The sequence below is a fragment of the Pseudonaja textilis genome, chromosome 3, assembly GCF_049901715.1.
Source record: "Pseudonaja textilis isolate UNSWEBS1 chromosome 3, rPseTex1.2, whole genome shotgun sequence".
NCBI classification, from domain to species: Eukaryota; Metazoa; Chordata; class Lepidosauria; order Squamata; family Elapidae; genus Pseudonaja; species Pseudonaja textilis.
This window is the reverse complement of record NC_141992.1, coordinates 197,050,058-197,067,673: the sequence shown is the minus strand read 5'-3', so window position 1 is coordinate 197,067,673 and position 17,616 is coordinate 197,050,058. Positions and strand designations below refer to the sequence as shown.

The 17,616-nt window shown below is 41.2% G+C and overlaps 1 protein-coding gene across 1 annotated transcript in view; it reads right to left on the bottom strand.

Moving 5' to 3' along the window:
• Positions 1–17,616, bottom strand: part of ADGRB1 (adhesion G protein-coupled receptor B1) — a 268,637-nt gene that overhangs the window by 193,812 nt on the left and 57,209 nt on the right. The window lies entirely within an intron of this gene.

Below are 17,616 nucleotides of genomic sequence, written 5' to 3'. Positions count from 1 at the left end.
TCAAAGTTACAATGGCACTGAAAAAAGTGACTTATGACCCTTTTTCACACTTACGCCTGTTGCAGCATCGCCACAGTCACGTGAGGCCAGGCAAGGAGATGCGTGCCTCAATGTGAGTGATATTGAGTTTGCCATGCCCAGACAATAACATGACCACCAATCCATGTCCACCCAGTCACATGGCCACCAAGCCACGCCCACTAACCAAGCCACACCCACAGAAACAGTTGTTAAAAAATTTGAATCCCACCCCTGAGCCAAAGGCCCGTTTTATCAAGGCGAGGCTGAATGTAAGATCTGCAAGTTCTTCAGGAGGAAGGTCAGAGGCACACACTCGATTATATGTTCCCCTTCCCGATCTAAGGTGACCTAAACTCCCATTATAAAGAGAAATTGTTGAGGAGGCCAGGCCTACTTTTCCTTTTGAGATAAATGCAGTGAGAAAGCAGGGCTGAAAGAACCCACTTCGTGCGTCAACTCATAAAACATTTCTTTGCCTGTTTTAGAGCTGCCATACACAGAAAGGGGGAGGGAGAATTTGAAAGAGCAATAAAAGCAGTTTAAAAATGAAAGTGCATTCCACTCTTAACTTGCAAAGATTATAACTAAGCTACTGGAATTTCTGCCCTGCAAGTTCCTAATTGGAAAACGTGATTGATGACTCTTGGCTATGAACGTGTTTTGTCGGAGAATATGAATTATGATACACCCAGAGGGGTTGGGGGGAAAACCAGGGTAAGGGTGACAGTGAATTACGTGTCTCAGAATTGGCTTCATGCAGGTCACGCCAACATGTTCGCTCCTAATAAATCCTTGGAAGTTTTTGAAGCCTGGCTTGAGGCTCATGTTTTAATTAGGGCAATTGCTGGAAACCTAACAATCATGCTGACTTTTTTTTTTAAAAAAGGAAGAATATATTTCTCTCATTAGACTTGATCAGGAGGATATTGAAGTGTGGATCGTTTTAGATTCAACCAACAATGTTACAGCATACAGAACATAGAACAACCAGGTTGGGAGGGACCGTGGAGGTCTTCTAGTCTAACCTCCTCCAACGATGGAGCACTCACAACTCACAGAGGTGAGCCATTCCATTGATGATTGAAAAGAATAACGAGCAATTAAACTGTGAGGGAAGTTCTCCAGGGGACAACAAACCAACCCCTTGATGGGCTCCATAATATCCCTCTGAGGTCCCCAGGCCTAGTGGCAAAACCATGTCTTTAGGGCCATTTAAAAGAGTGTCAAAATGGGGATCAATCTTAAGGTCAGCCTCCAGAAAGTTTTCTTGACATCTTTTGCTGCTTGCTTCTTGTCGGCTGCCAAAGAAACGGGGTGGGTGGGGGAAGGGGTAATTTGGTATTTGGGAGGGGAAGGTTGCTGGAGAGTTAAGATGTTTTCTGGGTGAAGGAGGGGATGCTTTCCTGCTTACTGAGCAACTGCATAGACTTATCTCTAGTAAACCAAGGTCAACCGCCTTGGCATACCAGATGGGTGAGAAACCACCTGAAGATGTACCCCATACGACATTGTACACACCTCAGATTGGGTGACCAGTCTGGACTCCTGGGGGAGGGAACTTGGAATAACTTTCAATATGTAATTTCCATACCAATTGGCCTGAGATCTTGCTTTTCTTTTGTTGCTGTCACTTCAAACTCAATAAAAAAAAAACATATTTTTCTCTATTTTAATGGAGTCGAAGCAGGGGTGGGTTCTTACCGGTTCGGTTTGGTTCTATAGAACAGTAGCTTCAAAGACCAGCTGACACCAAACTGGTTTTATGGGATGAGGTTTTGGTCTGCTGCTTGGTATTAACAGAGGGATACAGTCAAGATCAAGGGAAGTACTAATACCACTCTATAAAGCCTTAGTAAGACCACACCTAGAGTACTGCACCCAGTTTTGGTCACCACACTATAAAAAAGATGTTGGGACTCTAGAAAAAGTACAGAGAAAAGCAACCAGGATGATTAGGGGACTGGAGACTAAAACATACGAAGAACGGTTGCAGGAACTGGGCTTGGCTAGTCTAGTAAAGAGAAGGACCGGGGGAGACAGGATAGCAGTCTTCCAATATTTGAGGGGCTGCCACAGAGAGGAAGGGGTCACACTATTTTCTAAAGTGCCTGTAGGCCAGACCAGGAATAGTGGATGGAAAATGAACAAGGAGAGATTTAATCTGGAAATAAGGAGAAACTTTCTGACAGTGAGAACAATCAACCAATGGAACAGCTTGCCCTCAGAAGTTATGGGAGCGCCATCAGTTGAGACTTTCAAGACGAGATTGGACTGCCATTTGTCAGAAATGGTGTAGGTCTCCCACTTGGGCGGGGGGTTGGACTAGATGACCTACAAGGTTCCTTCCAACTCTGATTATCTGTTAAATCTGTTAAATCTGGTCATTAGCACTCTTTTGGAGAGTCGTTGAGGACACTTGGAGGTTTATCTGTGCCTTCAGGGTTGCCTGAATAATGCAAATGCATGTGGAACCTTCCTGGTAGTGCTGAAAGATGTTACACACCCATTTGCACTACCCAGGTGACCCTGACAGCATAGATAAAACTCCAAGTGGCCTGAATAGCTCTCAGAAAGAGTACTAATGACCAGATGACTGTAAGGAATATAAATCCTTCCATCCTCCGCCATTCAGTCAGAAATGAAGAAGCTTCTTGGATAAGAAGAGAAATGTCTTCAAAGAAAAACCAGAAAGTCCAGTTGCCTTTGAAAAAGCACCTTAGGGACAACCATGACCTCGATGATTGAGACTCTCCCTAGACTTCTAGAGAAAGCATCATCCCCTTTTCCTGTTTGTAAGGAAAGATTGTATCTCTGTAAATTAAATACAAAGAGACTCTTTTTTTTTTAAATAAAAAACAAACATTATACTGAAGACCACCAGAGAGAGTTTGCAGCTGGACTTCTGCAGCCTCTGAGCATGAACAGAGTGCATTTTATTCCGAGAAGAGCAGTAATCACAGCCATATCACAACAAAACCTAACAGTCAGCACCCTTAGTTTAGTACCACTCGAGTGACTCTGAGGACATATAAACCTCCAGGTGGCCTCAACAACTCTCCGAAAGAATGCAAATGACCAGCTGCCTGCAAGGAGTATAAAATCTTTCCATTCCCCACTGTCCTCTTAGAGCTGAAGAAGCTTCTTGGAGGAGAAGCGAAATATCTTCCAAAGAAAAACCAGAAAGTCCATCTGCCTCTTGAAAAAGGCACCTTTGGGACAACCATGATGGACCTGAATGACTGCGAATCTCTACAGACTTTGTTTAGGAAGCGATGCAGCTGTTCCTAAAATATAATTAAATTTTGAGGACACTTTGATTCTAAAGTAGGATCTTCTAACAGTATTTTCGGCTGCTGAAGAAGTAGATGGGGAGAAAGACGCAGGAGCAATTAATTCCTAATGCATTCCATCTTTTATGAATAGCGGGTGGCGGTGGTGAGGTTTTGCCTCTCTCAAAATTAATACAACATATCATTAAGCTGAAGACAGCAAAATTGGGACAATTGCTACTCCACAGAAAAAGAAATATTGCCACGGCTCATGAGACAGCAGCAAAATAAACAATTTTGATACCACGATATAATTAAAATCAGCACAACTCCCACCCCACCCCGTCAACGTTTTGTTTCCAGGATTTAAAATGTTGTCATAAACAATCTGTACAGCGGAGATACAGATCTTCCAAACAATCATGGAAATTCCCCAGTGAAATGTTGGGAAATATTTACTTGATTCCTCGTCTGCTCCAAATGTGGGTTTTCATTTCTTCTGAACAAAGCCGGCGGCTTTATATTTAAAGAAGTTCAGGATTCATAATCAGTTTAGGAAGGAGACTTCTCCCCATGAGTCCTACATTCCCACCTGTTTTTGCCCGGCTCTGTCTCGGTTCCCTCCGATTGGAAGGTTTTTCTAGTTGGCGGCGTTGTTTTCAAGCTTGCTAAATCTGTTTTCCCGAAAAGCCAAAATAGATCGACTGGAAGCATTGCAATTTTCTAATATTTCAGACCTGTGATCTGCTTTCACGTTGGAGAACAATATATTTGTGAACTTCATCAGAAGAAGAAGACCAGGGGTGACATGATAGCAGTCTTCCAATATTTGAGGGGCTGCCTCAAAGAAGAGGGAAGGGGGGTCAATCCATTCTCTGAAGGCAACAAATGGTAACTAATCAAGGAAAGAAGCAATCTAGAACTGAGGAGAAATTTCTTCACAGTGAGAACAATTAACCTTGCCTCCAGAAGTTGTGGGCGCTTCATCATTGAAGGTTTTTTTTTTTATCAAATAAGAGCCAACCTAGAACTGAGGAGAAGTTTCTTGTCAGGGAGAACAATTAATCGGTGGAACAACTTGTCTCCAGAAGTTGTAGATGTTTCCTCATGGGAGATTTTCTAGAAGAGATTGGACAGCCATTTATCTGGATTTGTATAAAGTCTCCTGCCCAAGCAGAGGATTGAACTACCAGCATCCCTCTCGTTATTCTATATTCCGTAAAGGTATATTTGATTTGGGCTCAGAGCTTCTAGTGGAAAGAACGGGAGAAGGTCAAACTTCCTCCCATTGATCTGGAAAGATATTTGATGACTTCTCTTCTCCAACCTATTCATGCAGAGTCAACTGATCCCCTCACTTGACATTCAAGTTCCACCCGATGAGTCCCTTAATGGCCAAGGTTGGCTTCTAATGAGTTGCACGATTGCTTTCTATTCCCATGCCACCATTTCAGATCTCAGCTGTCAACCTCAGGCTAATTAAAGCCGATCAGGTCTAAATAGCTGAAATTCAAAGTGTCTCCTTTGCAGCAGCTACAAAAATCATTGTGTGGGACAATTGATAGCCTCCTCCTTGAAACTAAGTGCTAGAGCCCACTGTAACTACATAGCCAAAAAGGCATTAAGAGTTGTTAATTTAATCCTACGTAGCTTTTTCTCCGGTAATATCACACTACTAATTAGAGCGTACAAAACATTTGCTAGACCAATACTTGAATACAGCTCATCAGTCTGGAACCGGCATTACGTATCTGATATTAACGCAGTTGAGAAAGGCCAGAAATATTTCACAAGAAGAGTTCTCCACTCCTCTACTTGTTGCAGAATACCTTATGCCACCAGACTTGAAATTCTAGACCTAGAAAACCTAAAATTACGCCTCCTTTGGTCCGATCTAAGTGTAGTATATAAAATCATACATTGCAATGTCCTACCTGTCAGTGAATACTTCAGCTTTAAGCATAACAACACAAGAGCACACAATAGATACAAACTCAAGGCTAACCGCACCAAACTGGATTGCAGGAAATACGACTTCAGCAACAGAGTGGTCAATGTGTGGAATACTCTACCTGACTGTGAATTCTTCCCCAAACCCCAAAAACTTTAACCTTAGACTGTCTACTATTGACCTCACCCCTTTCCTAAAAGGTCTGTAGGGAGCGTGCATAAGTGCACCAACGTGCCTACCGTCCCTGTCCTATTGTTTCTTTTTAAAATTTTTCTTATACGTATCCATTTCATGTATTCATAACTATGTTTATACTTATACCTGTTATCTTATAAATGCTATAAACAAACAAACAAACAAATAAATAAATACCAATCTAAATCCCATTAGTTAATAACTACATGGGGAAACTTCAAGGAATTTAGGCTTTCCTAGGACCCCTTAAATCAGACCCTTTTTTTTGTTTTATATTATTTATTTTCAGTGTCTAGGGTGTGCTCAGAAGGCCTCAACAGGTTCCTGTTGAGGAGAATGTGCAGATGATACAATAAAACAGAATTTCTCTTTTAGGTTGGTTTAAGCTTTCAAATGCTTTCTCTAGAATTGTATGCTTGCTGTCTATTGTTAATGTTGGTGGCAGGGGTGGGATAAAAATATGTTTACTACCAGTTCTGTGGGCATGGCTAGGAGGGTGTGGCTAGTTGGGCATGGTCATGTGACTGGGTTTTTTTTTCTTTTTGGCCTCCTGGGCCTCATGGAAGGTTCTTGGGAGGCCATTTTTGCTCCCAGGAAGTTTCCCTGAGGTCGACGAAGCAAAAAATTGAGTGCAGGGGAGGGGCGCAGCACACACACACACACACACATCCCTTTTGCCTCCTGGGCCTCAGGAAAGCCTCCTGGGTGAAGCAGTAAGACTGCGAGGGGGGTCATTTCTTTTCTCCTGACAATCAGCTGTTCTAACAATCAGCTGATCATTAGAACAGCTGATTGTCAGGAGAAAAGAAAAGAAAGAAATGCTGGTTTGGCAAACTGGTAGCTGCTTTTTTTTTTACTACCGGTTCGGCCAAACGGTAGAATTTTTTACTACCAGTTCACCCAAACTGGGACAAACTGATAGAATACCACTCCTGTTTGGTGGTACCAATTGGTGTAGCCTATCCTTTCGGAAAATGGCTTTATTATATCATAGAAACATCCGTGTAAAGAATATGATATGATAAAACTAGAGGAGGACGAAAAGGAGGAGGGGAAGGGGGGGACAGGGAGGAGGAGGAGAGGGAGAGGGAGGGAGGGGGGAAGGAAGGAGAGAAAGAGCAAGATGGAAAGAAGGAAGAAGAGGCGAAGAAGGAGAAAAAGGAGGAAAGAGAGAAAGAGGAAAGGAGAAGGAAGAAGAGAAGAAGGAAAAAAGTGAAATAAAATATCCTCAATCAAATTCTAAAACTTTAGCTAAATTAGTCAAAATTCTCCTTTTTGGCCTTTTGTTGGAAATGTTTCAAATGTTTACATGAACCACCCACAGCTCCGAATTCAATACACATTTATCCTTCTGTGTTGTCCAATACTTATCTGGGTTATCAATATACAAGGGATCTTACTGATTAAGCTAGAAGAAATTTTAAAAGAAAATAGAGCTACCCAAGGACTATTTTACAGATCACATACAGAAGATCCTAACCGTAATAATTAACAGAAAATGAGAAAGCAGAAGGTGAGTAAAAATGTTGAAAGCTAAGAACTTTCTAACGCACAATTTATATCTATGGAGATTCAGGTCATGGCTGCCCCCAAAGTGGTTTCTTTTTTCAAAAGGCAACTGGACTTTTCTTTTCTTTTTCCCTGAAGACATTTCACTTCTCATCCAACTTCTTCACTTCTGACTGAATGGCAAAGAATAGACGGATTTATATTCCTTGCAGTCATCTAGTCATTTGCGCTCTTTTTGAGAGTCATTGAGGTCACTTGGAGATTTATTAGAACGGGGCTGAGTGGGATAAACCTCCAAGTGGCCTCAACAATTCTCAGAGTGTAAATGACCAGATGACTGCAAGGCTTTTAAATCCTTCCATTCTCCACCATTCCATCAGAACCGAGGAAGCTTCTTGGATGAGGAGCGAAACCTCTTCAAGGAAAAACGAAATCCAGTTCCCTCTTGAAAAAGCATCTTTGGGACTGAAAATCAATGCCTGACCCTTGGCCCTGAATCCATTGCTTTTCTAGCCATTTAGATGCTTCTCCTGCAATTGTCCAAGATTTTCTTCTTGCCTCACACAGAAGTTGCCTCAATGTAGAAATAAAGGATTATTCTCTTCAGTGATTTGTTTTTTAATAGAAAGACGTAACTCCCTTTTCTAAGCTCTTGAAAAAATGAAATGCAAAAAAATGGACTGATCTGAACAAACAAAATTAAACCAGCACCTCTGAGCACACGCATAAGGACTGCATAAATAGCCATATTCACCCTTCTTGTTAGCCGGCTTGTGACAAACGTCTGGCTCACCACAACAATTTTTTTGCTCAAAGGTCATGCGCTAGCAAATACATATGGAAACTGTTACTGAGGGACAGCAGATTTATCTTCCTCGTCTTAAACACCAGCCTTCAATCCTTCCCCCTTGGAGCTCCGTCTGACATTCATCCTCCAGGCAAGCTTTTTTAATTTTAGCTCCTTTTAACTTATTCTCGCAGCAAAATTAACATTTCAGGGCCCTTCGGCTTGGCAAGAAGGATTGCACATTAAGGAACTAACAAGGGCTGTGCTTAAATTTTGGATGAACGTCACTGTCACGGCAGCGAGTAACTCAAACGTTAGAAAGGCGGGGGGGTGGTGAGAAGAAGAGAACAGACCATGGTCAGTTTTGATGGGGGCAACATCAAAGGTTGGGCTTCGGCCCAGACGGCCCAACAATCCCTTCCTTTGGATCTGAGGCCAGGTCCCCTCTCAAAGCCTTGACTAGGAAGGGCTGGAGGAGAGGATTTTGCATAATTCGGAGGCATTTGCAAATCTGAGTGCTGACACTTCTCATCACTATGCCAGGAAGCCCAAGTGGAGATGTTTCCACTTGGTTTCAGATGTATTTATTGATTTAGTTTGAAAGGGAAAAAGATAACTTAGGGCTGTCCCACGTGGTGCAGGAGCTAGAAGGAAGCATGCCAGGGTTAAAAATAAATAAATATGTAGACCATGCTTACAAACGCTCTTCTGCTTCAGCTACAAAGCAGAAAAATATAGATCATAGCATAATAAGGTTGGAAGAGATCTTCTATCGAGTCCAACCCCTTGCTCAAGCAGGTGAACAAATCTCTTTTTGAAGAGATCTTCTACGGTAGAGTTGTAATTGCGGGAATGTTCTAATCTTGGATGGCAAACCTCAGATAAAGAATGTTTCCAAGCAAATACAACTCAGGCAAACAAAGTCACTAATCTAAAGGAGGATTAGAGAGAGGAAGTAAACCTATGTTAGACTTTAACTAGAGATAATTAATTGAGTTAATTACTATTAAGCTAAACAGTAACGAAAGTTAAGCAGTAACCAAAGTTAACCAGTGTTGGAGGATTGCTAAAAATGTGTATAAATGCAAGGCTAGACTCCAATAAAGTTCATCATAATTCAGTTGATCATGATCAAGCAACTCGACTGCCTCGTCGTTACAACATTTTAGTCCCCTGTTGGTGAACCTATGCCATGCGTGCTGGAAGTGGCATGAAGAGCCATTTCTCCTGGCACGCAAGAGGTTGCCTGGAAGAGCCCCACTGCGCATGCGCACACGTACCACCACCCGACAGCTGATTGTCAGGTAGCTGGTGCGTATGCACAGGGGGTGGAAAGGGGTGTGCAGGAGACATGCATGTATGCGCAGATGCATGGTGCATGAGGGGGGAATCGCATGTGCAGATGTGCAGTGCGTGAGGGGGAATTGCATGCACATGTGCAAGATGCACATGCACACATGTGCAGAGATCATGCACACATGTGCAGAGACGAGCGGCATGCGAGGGGGGAGTCACGCATGTATCCGCAGATGCATGATGCGTGAGGAGGGAGGGGTGCACATGCGCAGGGATGCAGGGCTGCCCGGAAGAGCCCCACTGCATATGCGCATGCCTCGCAGCCTGACAGCTGATTGTCGGGTATCTGGTGCAGATGCACAGGAGGCAGAAGGGGGTGCGCGGAAGACATGTGTGCATGTGCAGATAGATTCATGGTGCACAAGGGGAGAATCCGTGTGCATGTGTAGATGTGTTTCTAGCCTCAAAGATGCACAACACACATGGGGGAAAATCGCGCACACGTGCACAGAGACAAGTGGCACACGAGGGGGGAGTCATGCATCCATGCGCAGATGCATGAGGCATGAAGAGGGAGGTGAATGCACATGCACAGGGATGCAGGGCTGCCCGGAAGAGCCCCACTGTGTATGTGCACGTGCCGCAACCCGACAACTGATTGTCGGGTATCTGGTGCGCATGCGCAGGGGGCAGAAGGGGGTGCACGGGAGATATGCTCGTATGCACAGATGCCTGGTGTGCAAGGGGGGAATCATGTGCGCATGCACAGATGTGCAGTGCATGAGGGGGAATTGCACGCACATGCGCAAAGACGCATAGCGCGCAATAGGGGATCATGCACACACGCGCAGAGACACGCAGTGCACAAGGGGATGTCACGCATGCATGCGCAGGAGGCATGGGGGGCAGCACGCATTGCCTTCTGGGTGCTGGTACGCGAAATCTATTCAAACTAGATAGCTAGTGTGCTGATAAATGGAGATTGCACAGATGATTTTAAAATTGCGGAAGGAGAGAGAGACAAAGGTGTCTATTATCACCTCTGCTATTTATTTTATCGAAGTGCTTCTAGCCGCAACCAGGCAAAACCCAGAGATAATAGGGATTAAAATGAGAAAAGAAGAGTACAAAGTTCAGTCATTTGCAGATTTGGCATTTATAGTTGGAAGACCCAATAAATACGGGACAAACATTGTTACAACAAATAGAAAAACGTGGGGAAGTAGCAGGACTTAAAATACATAGAAATAAAATTAAGATAATAGTTAAAAACTGTACTATGGAGCAGAAAACAGAATTGGAAAATAAAATGGGACTGCAGATAGCAAAAAAAGGTGAAGTATTTGGGAATTTGGCTATCTTCCAGATGCTCATCAATAAAAGAGGATAATTATATTAAAATGGTAAAGCAAATTAGAAAAAATTGGAAGTACGGGCGAAACTCAAATTGTCTTTATTGGGAAGAATTGCGGTACTGAAAATGAATACTTTACCAAAACTAATATACCTATTTCAAATGATCCCAATTAAATTAGGAAAACCTTTTTTTACAGAATTAAATAAAGTGACATCTAAATTTGTCTGGTTGGACAAGAAGCCGCGTATTAAAATGAAATTATTACAAGATAATAGGAGCAGAGGTGGTCTTGGATTACCAGAATGGGCCTTCTACTACCAAGCAGTCGGTGCTGAATTGGGTCAAAGATTGGGTCAAGCTAAGAGACAAGAGAATTTTAACGCTAGAAGGTCATGACCTCCAGATAGGTTGGCATGCATTTTTGTGGGAGGAAAAAAAGTAATATACATACTTTAACCATTCATTAATAAGATAGTCACTTATCACAACATGGAAGAAAATTAAAAATAAACATTATATGAACATACTACGATGGCTGTCAACCATGGAAGCCATGATCCACCCAAATAGATTAGATACAAGGAAAATGGTAAGTAATGATAAATTATTAGACAGTCAAGGAAAATTAAAATCAAATCAAGAGTTAAACAAAAATGTAAATATAATTGATTGGTGGGCATATTTGTAAATCCAAATAAGTATATAAAAAAACATCTGGAAGATTTTGGATTTGACAAAGGGCAAAACCAATTAGACAAGATTTTAATGGGACCAGAACAAAAATGTATTTCAAAAATATATAAATACTTATTAGATTTCAGAATGGAAGAGGAAACAGTGAAGGGCACAATGATAGCTTGGGTACAGAATTTCGGATATACTATAGAGTGAGAGGAATGTGTGATGACCCAAAGTGTAACACAAACATAACAAAATCCAAAACATAAATAAATGTCATTTAATGCCTCCAACTTGGCCCCACTGTTCAATAATTCTCAGTTGGAGATAAAAAGTACTCAAAAATAGTCTTCAAAAGAAAGCAATACAGTCCGAATGTAACGAGCAGATAGAGGTGAAAATAAAAACCAAACAAACTACAATGATGAAATTTCCACAACGGAACAGAAGTATTTACCAAATTCAAGGAGATAACAAGGCACAGTCTGTTGGAAGGATGCCAACCAAGATAACCTTAAACCAAAATAAAACACGCTTTGTCTCCAGTGTTTGCCAGAACGCAGGTCCAAACTCTTATGCAGTTGTCACATCTGCAGCCAATGAAGAGGATCAAGGCCCTCTCCTCCCAAGTAGACCATGTCTCTCCCTTATCCTCTCCTCCCTGCGTGCCTTAGGATGGATAGGGGATGGGCCTGGGTCCTCCTCTGACTGCTCAGCTGGCCCCTGCCCTTCCCCAGCCTCCTCCACAATCTCTAAAGCCACACTTCTACTCCCTGTCGGCTTCCACACTCCCACTTCCTCCTCTCCCTCGGAGTCAGTCTCCGCCAGGGGCATGACAGAATGGGAGAAAATATGGAATGTAAACTATAAGCTAACTATATCTTCAGCATATAAAGAAAATCTGTACAAAACGTTTTACAGATGGTATCTGGCCCCAATGAGATTGGAAAAAATATACCTCAATATAAGCCCAAAATGTTGGAAATGCAAAAAAGTTGATGGTACATTCTACCATATGTGGTGGCTATGCCCTGAGACCAGGACATTCTGGATACAAATTAAAAATTGGTTACAGGAGATCACCAACTTCCAGACTGAGCGTAGACCTGAAACCTTTCTTCTAGGAATTATTATTAAAGAGCAAATTCCCTCCCCCAATGCCCAAAAAACCTTAATGCTATATAATTTAATAGCCGCCAGAATAGCCTTTGCACAAGTATAGAAAATTCCTAATATTCCTAATGAAGAGCTAATATTACAAAAAATAATGGAAAGTGCTGAAATGAATATGTTCACACTGAAACGGAAAGAAAGAGAAAACTCTGAATACTTTTTAATTTGGAATAAATGGTATGATTGGGTAACAAACAGAAACAAGAAATAAGATAAGAAATTTAACTGCAAGAGACCTCAAGAAAGTAAAATGTAAATATGTAGAATATATAAGAATGTAAGAACAGTAATTATAGTTAAAGCTATTAATCAAGATTAGATAAATGTAAATATAACGTATTGAGTTATTTATGGTAAGAACCAGCATAGCTGTCAGGAAACATGATGCATTATGTTGTAATAACAAAAACTTAATAAAAACATATTTTTAAAAAAAAATACCCAACCAGCAACTTGTCCATTGCTTAGCCTGAAGTAATTCAGCTTTCAATACACCGACCAAGCGGTGCTGCTTCCCCCGAGACCTTGAAGACATCTAAGGAGGCTTTTGAAGACTGTAGACAGCTGGCATCTGCCTGCAGAACAAAACCTGCCAACCGACAGACTCCACTTCCTAAAATTGCCCTGGAGGGAGATATTGTCTAAAAACTGTGATTCCTGGCAGGTTTGATGTGCAAACATCACTGCTAGAGAGTGGCTCTTGAGAATCGGAGTGGGAAAAACCCCCCTTGCGATCCATGATGGGGACCCAACTCAGGGCAATTTGGTAATTCTACACAGATGTGGGAAAAGCCCATTCCAGAAGGGGCAAAGACCTCAGATCGACTCCTTCCTAGTCGATGACGGTTGGATAGCTGCCAGATTGTTTGTGTGATACCAGCCATCAGTTCTTAGTGCAACCACCGCACCACATGGGGAGTTACGAAGGAGTGTGCTTATTTAACGTTTTCCCCCATATGGAAAATACCGGGGTGTCTCCAGGGAGAGGAGTCAGAAAAGTAAAGATCCTGGTCAACAAGAAAAGCCTTTCCTTTCTTTTTTTTTGTATGCCATCAAGTTAAAAAGGATGGGGCTTAGTTTTACTGTCTTGTCTTTTGGGGCCCCTCCCAGCAGAAACATATGGATGGATGGATGGATGGATGGATGGACGGATGGATGGATGGATATGGAGGGAGAGACAGAGATGGGATAGATAATAGATGATAGATAGATATAGGCAGAGACAGAAAGCTGGGGGGGATAGATAGATAGGTAGGTAGGGGGAGATAGATAGATAGATAGATAGATAGATAGATAGATAGATAGATAGATAGATAGATAGATAGATAGATAGATAGATAGATATAGATAGAAGAAAGATAGATAGATAGATAGATAGATAGATAGATAGATAGATATAGATAGATAGATAGATAGATAGATAGATAGATAGAGATAGATAGATAGATAGATAGGTAGGTAGATGATAGATAGATAGATAGATAGATAGATAGATAGATAGATAGATAGAAAGAAAGAAAGAAAGAAAGATAGATAGATAGATAGATAGATAGATAGATAGATAGATAGATAGATATAGAAAGAAAAGAAAGAAAGAAAGAAAGAAAGAAAGAAAGAAAGAAAGAAAGAAAGATAGATAGATAGATAGATAGATAGATAGATAGATAGATAGATAGATAGATAGATGGATGAACGGGCAGAGACAGAGACAGAAAGCTGAGAGAGAAAAGGGATGGATGGATGGATGGATGGATGGATGGATGGATGGATGGATGGATGGATGGATAGATAGATAGATAAGAGAGGGGGCAGAAAACTTGATAGAGATAGATAGACAGACAGACAGACAGATAGATGATAGCTAGAGAGAGAGAGAAAGCTTGATAGAAATAGATAAAAAAGAGAGAGAGAAAATTTGATATAAATCGATCGATCGATAGATGATAGCTAGAGAGAGAGAGAGAAAGCTTGATAGAAATAGATGGAAAAGAGAGAGAGAGAGAGAGAATTTGATATAAAGCGATTGATCAATAGATGAGAGCTAGAGAGAGACAGAAAGCTTAATAGAGATAGATAGACAGACAGACGGATGATAGCTAGAGAGAGACAGCTTGATAGAAATAGATAGAAAAGAGAGAGAGAGAAAAATTGATATAAATCGATCGATTAACAGATGATAGCTAGAGAGAGACAGAAAGCTTGATAAAAATAGAAAAGAGAGAGAGAGAGAGAGAGAGAGAGAGAGAATTTGATATAAATCGATCGATTAACAGATGATAGCTAGAGAGAGACAGAAAGCTTGATAAAAATAGAAAAGAGAGAGAGAGAGAGAGAGAGAGAGAGAGAAGAGAAAATTTGATATAAATCGATCGATTAACAGATGATAGTTAGAGAGAGACAGAAAGATTAATAGAGATAGACAGGCAGACAACAGGATAACAGAATGTCATTCTGCTGGAATGGACTTTAGAGGTCCTCTAATCCAGCCCCCTGCTCAAGCAGGAAACCCAATACCGTTTCAGACAATCTGAAGAGATTGATAGATACGTATCTGAACAAGTGAACGCCTGGTCTGAATCAATACGCATGTCAAGCTAACAGAGCTGTCGTTTCCTTCTACCCCTTTTTTTGGAAGACATGGATAACATTTTCTCTTCTCCCATCTTCTGCCCTTCAGCATTTTTCCAGGAGATCTCAGAGGTCACTTTGAGCAATCCTGCAATCGTCTCCTCTCGTCCCTGCCTGGGGTGTAATCGATCTGGCCTCGGAGGGTTGAATTTATCTAAGTGTTTTTTTTCACCCTCCTCTCCTTGACTGTCCCGAGCTATGGCTCCCTTTCTTGCTCGAGAAAGGCCCAGTGTGGAGAAGCTAAAGTTTCATTTTTCTTCCCATAAAAAAGGCAGATATAAAATACGAGTCCTTCCGAAGTAGAGAACCGATGGAGATCAGATGCAGAGAAGCTCTGAGTCATGCCGCATGCAGAGAGAGAGAGAGAGAAAAAAAATGTATGCTACAAATCTCGCTGAAAGATCAAATCATAAATGGGAAAACTTGGCAACAGGCTGACCTCAAAGATGGCGTTTGGAAAAAAAAAATGAAATTAAAACAGAAGTATAAATGGGAAGGACACGCTGTAGATTTAAATGCCAAAAACACAAGAAGTGACATGGTGATGGCCCTACAGTTATACTTCAATCAATCAATCAATCAGAAGAGAGCTGTACATTCTGGCAGTTAGCAGAATACAGTAACAGAATAACAGAGTTGGAAGGGACCTTGGAGGTCTTCTAGTCCAACCCCCTGCTCAAGCAGGAGACCCTGTATCATTTCAGACAAATGCTGTTCAGTCTCTTCTTGAAAGCCTCCAGTGATGAAGCTTCCACAACTTCTGAAGGCAACCCGTTCCACTGATTGATTGTTCTCACTGTCAGAATATTTCTCCATAGTTCTCGGCTGATTGTCTCGAATCTTTTGGTTCGAAGGAGTGCCACTATCAATCAGAAAAAAAGTGGAAGGGACCTTGGAGGTCTATTAGTCCAACTCTCCGCAAAGCAGGCAGCCCTATATTATTTCAGAGAAATGGTTGTCCAATCTCTTCTTAAAAACCTTCCGTGTTGGAGAATTCACAACTTCTGGAGACAAGTCGTTCCAAGGATTAAGTGTTCTCGCTTTCAACAAATTTCTCCTTTGTTTTAGGCTGGTTCTCTCCTTGATTAATTTCCATAGATAGATAGATAGATAGATAGATAAATAGATTAGATAGAAATAGATAGATAGATATATCGATATAGATATAGATATAGATATAGATGAGAAAGAAAGAAAGAAAGAAAGAAAGAAAGAAAGAAAGAAAGAAAGAAAGAAAGAAAGATATAGAAAGAAAGAAAGAAAGAAAGAAAGAAAGAAAGAAAGAAAGAAAGAAAGAAAGAAAGAAAGAAAGAAAGAAAGAAAGAAAGATGATGATGAATGGATGGATGGATGGATGGACAGACAGACAGATAGATAATGAATGGATGGTTAGAGATAGAATAGTTAGCTATAATTTTAAAGAAATATGTTAAAATTATTGGCCTAATGGTGAAAGCTCCAGGCCAGAGGCCAGGAGTCTGTGTGTTCTAGTCCTTCCCTAGGTTTTGTACTTCCAGAGTCCTACCCCAGAGGAGCTACTGGGAGAAAAGGCGACATGCTGAAAAAGCGGGCAAGGAAGGGAAGGTCCAAGAGAGGCCATCTATCGGCTCCCCCTTCTAACTGGCAGAGGGTTCACATCTTTTTTTTCCATTGTTCAAAGCTTGGGACCAATTCTTGGTCACCCAACCTCAAACTTTCCACCACAGATAAGATGTTGATGCCTTTGCTAATTAGGAGCTGGCAGGTTGTTTTTTTTTTCCTTTGAAGAAGGAATTTCTCCTTTATTCTAGGTTGATTCTCTCTTTGAATCTTTCGATTCCAAAGGTGCCCCCCATCAAAAACCCTGTTTGAACCCTAACTGTCTTACCCCCATAGACAATGATAAGTGTTTATAATTTTCAACAAAATTAGGAATTGGACAAAATTATCAGTTTATCTCATGACTTCACTCAGGTCTGGCCTTTTTGAGATGTAAAGGGAAACGGGCCTTGTGCTAAGCAAGCATCAAAGAGAAACTTGCGGAAGAATTTGCTTGGGTGTCCAGCCAAATTAGTCAATGTGAACAAGATGAAGAAAGGCTTAATGTGGTAGAAACTTTCCATTTTAAGATTTCCTCTTATTTAACATTATGGAAATGCCAAACAAAGTGTAAAATTGGGGAAGGCATTCATTTTCTCTCCCATGGATAGACAAATCAGCTGTCCTTGGCTGGGAAGACCATATTCATACTGAATTTATTAGAGTTCATATACATTCTGGCAGTTAGCAGAATACAGTAACAGAATAACAAAGTTGAAAGGGACCTTGGAGGTCTTCTAGTCCAACCCCCTGCTTAGGCAGGAAACCCTATACCATTTTCAGACAAATGACTATCTAATATCTTCTTAAAAACTTCCAGGGTTGGAGCATTTACAACTTCTGGAGGCAAGTTGTTCCACTGATTTATTGTTCTCACAGTCAGGAATTTTTTCCTTAATTCTAGATTGCTTCTCTCCTTGATTAGTTTCCATCCATTGTTTCTTGTCTTGCCTTCAGGTAATTGAGATAAAAGTTTGACCCTCTCTTCTTTGTGGCAGCCCCTCAAATATTGGAACACTGTTATCATGCCACCCCTAGTCCTTCTGTTCATTAAAGCCAATTATACCCAATTCTTAGAAGTATTCTTTATACATCCAGTCCTCTAAACTTCCTTTCTAATCTTCAGTTAAACTGAAGACCACCAAAAGCAGTTGTGGAAACTAAGCTTGGGAAT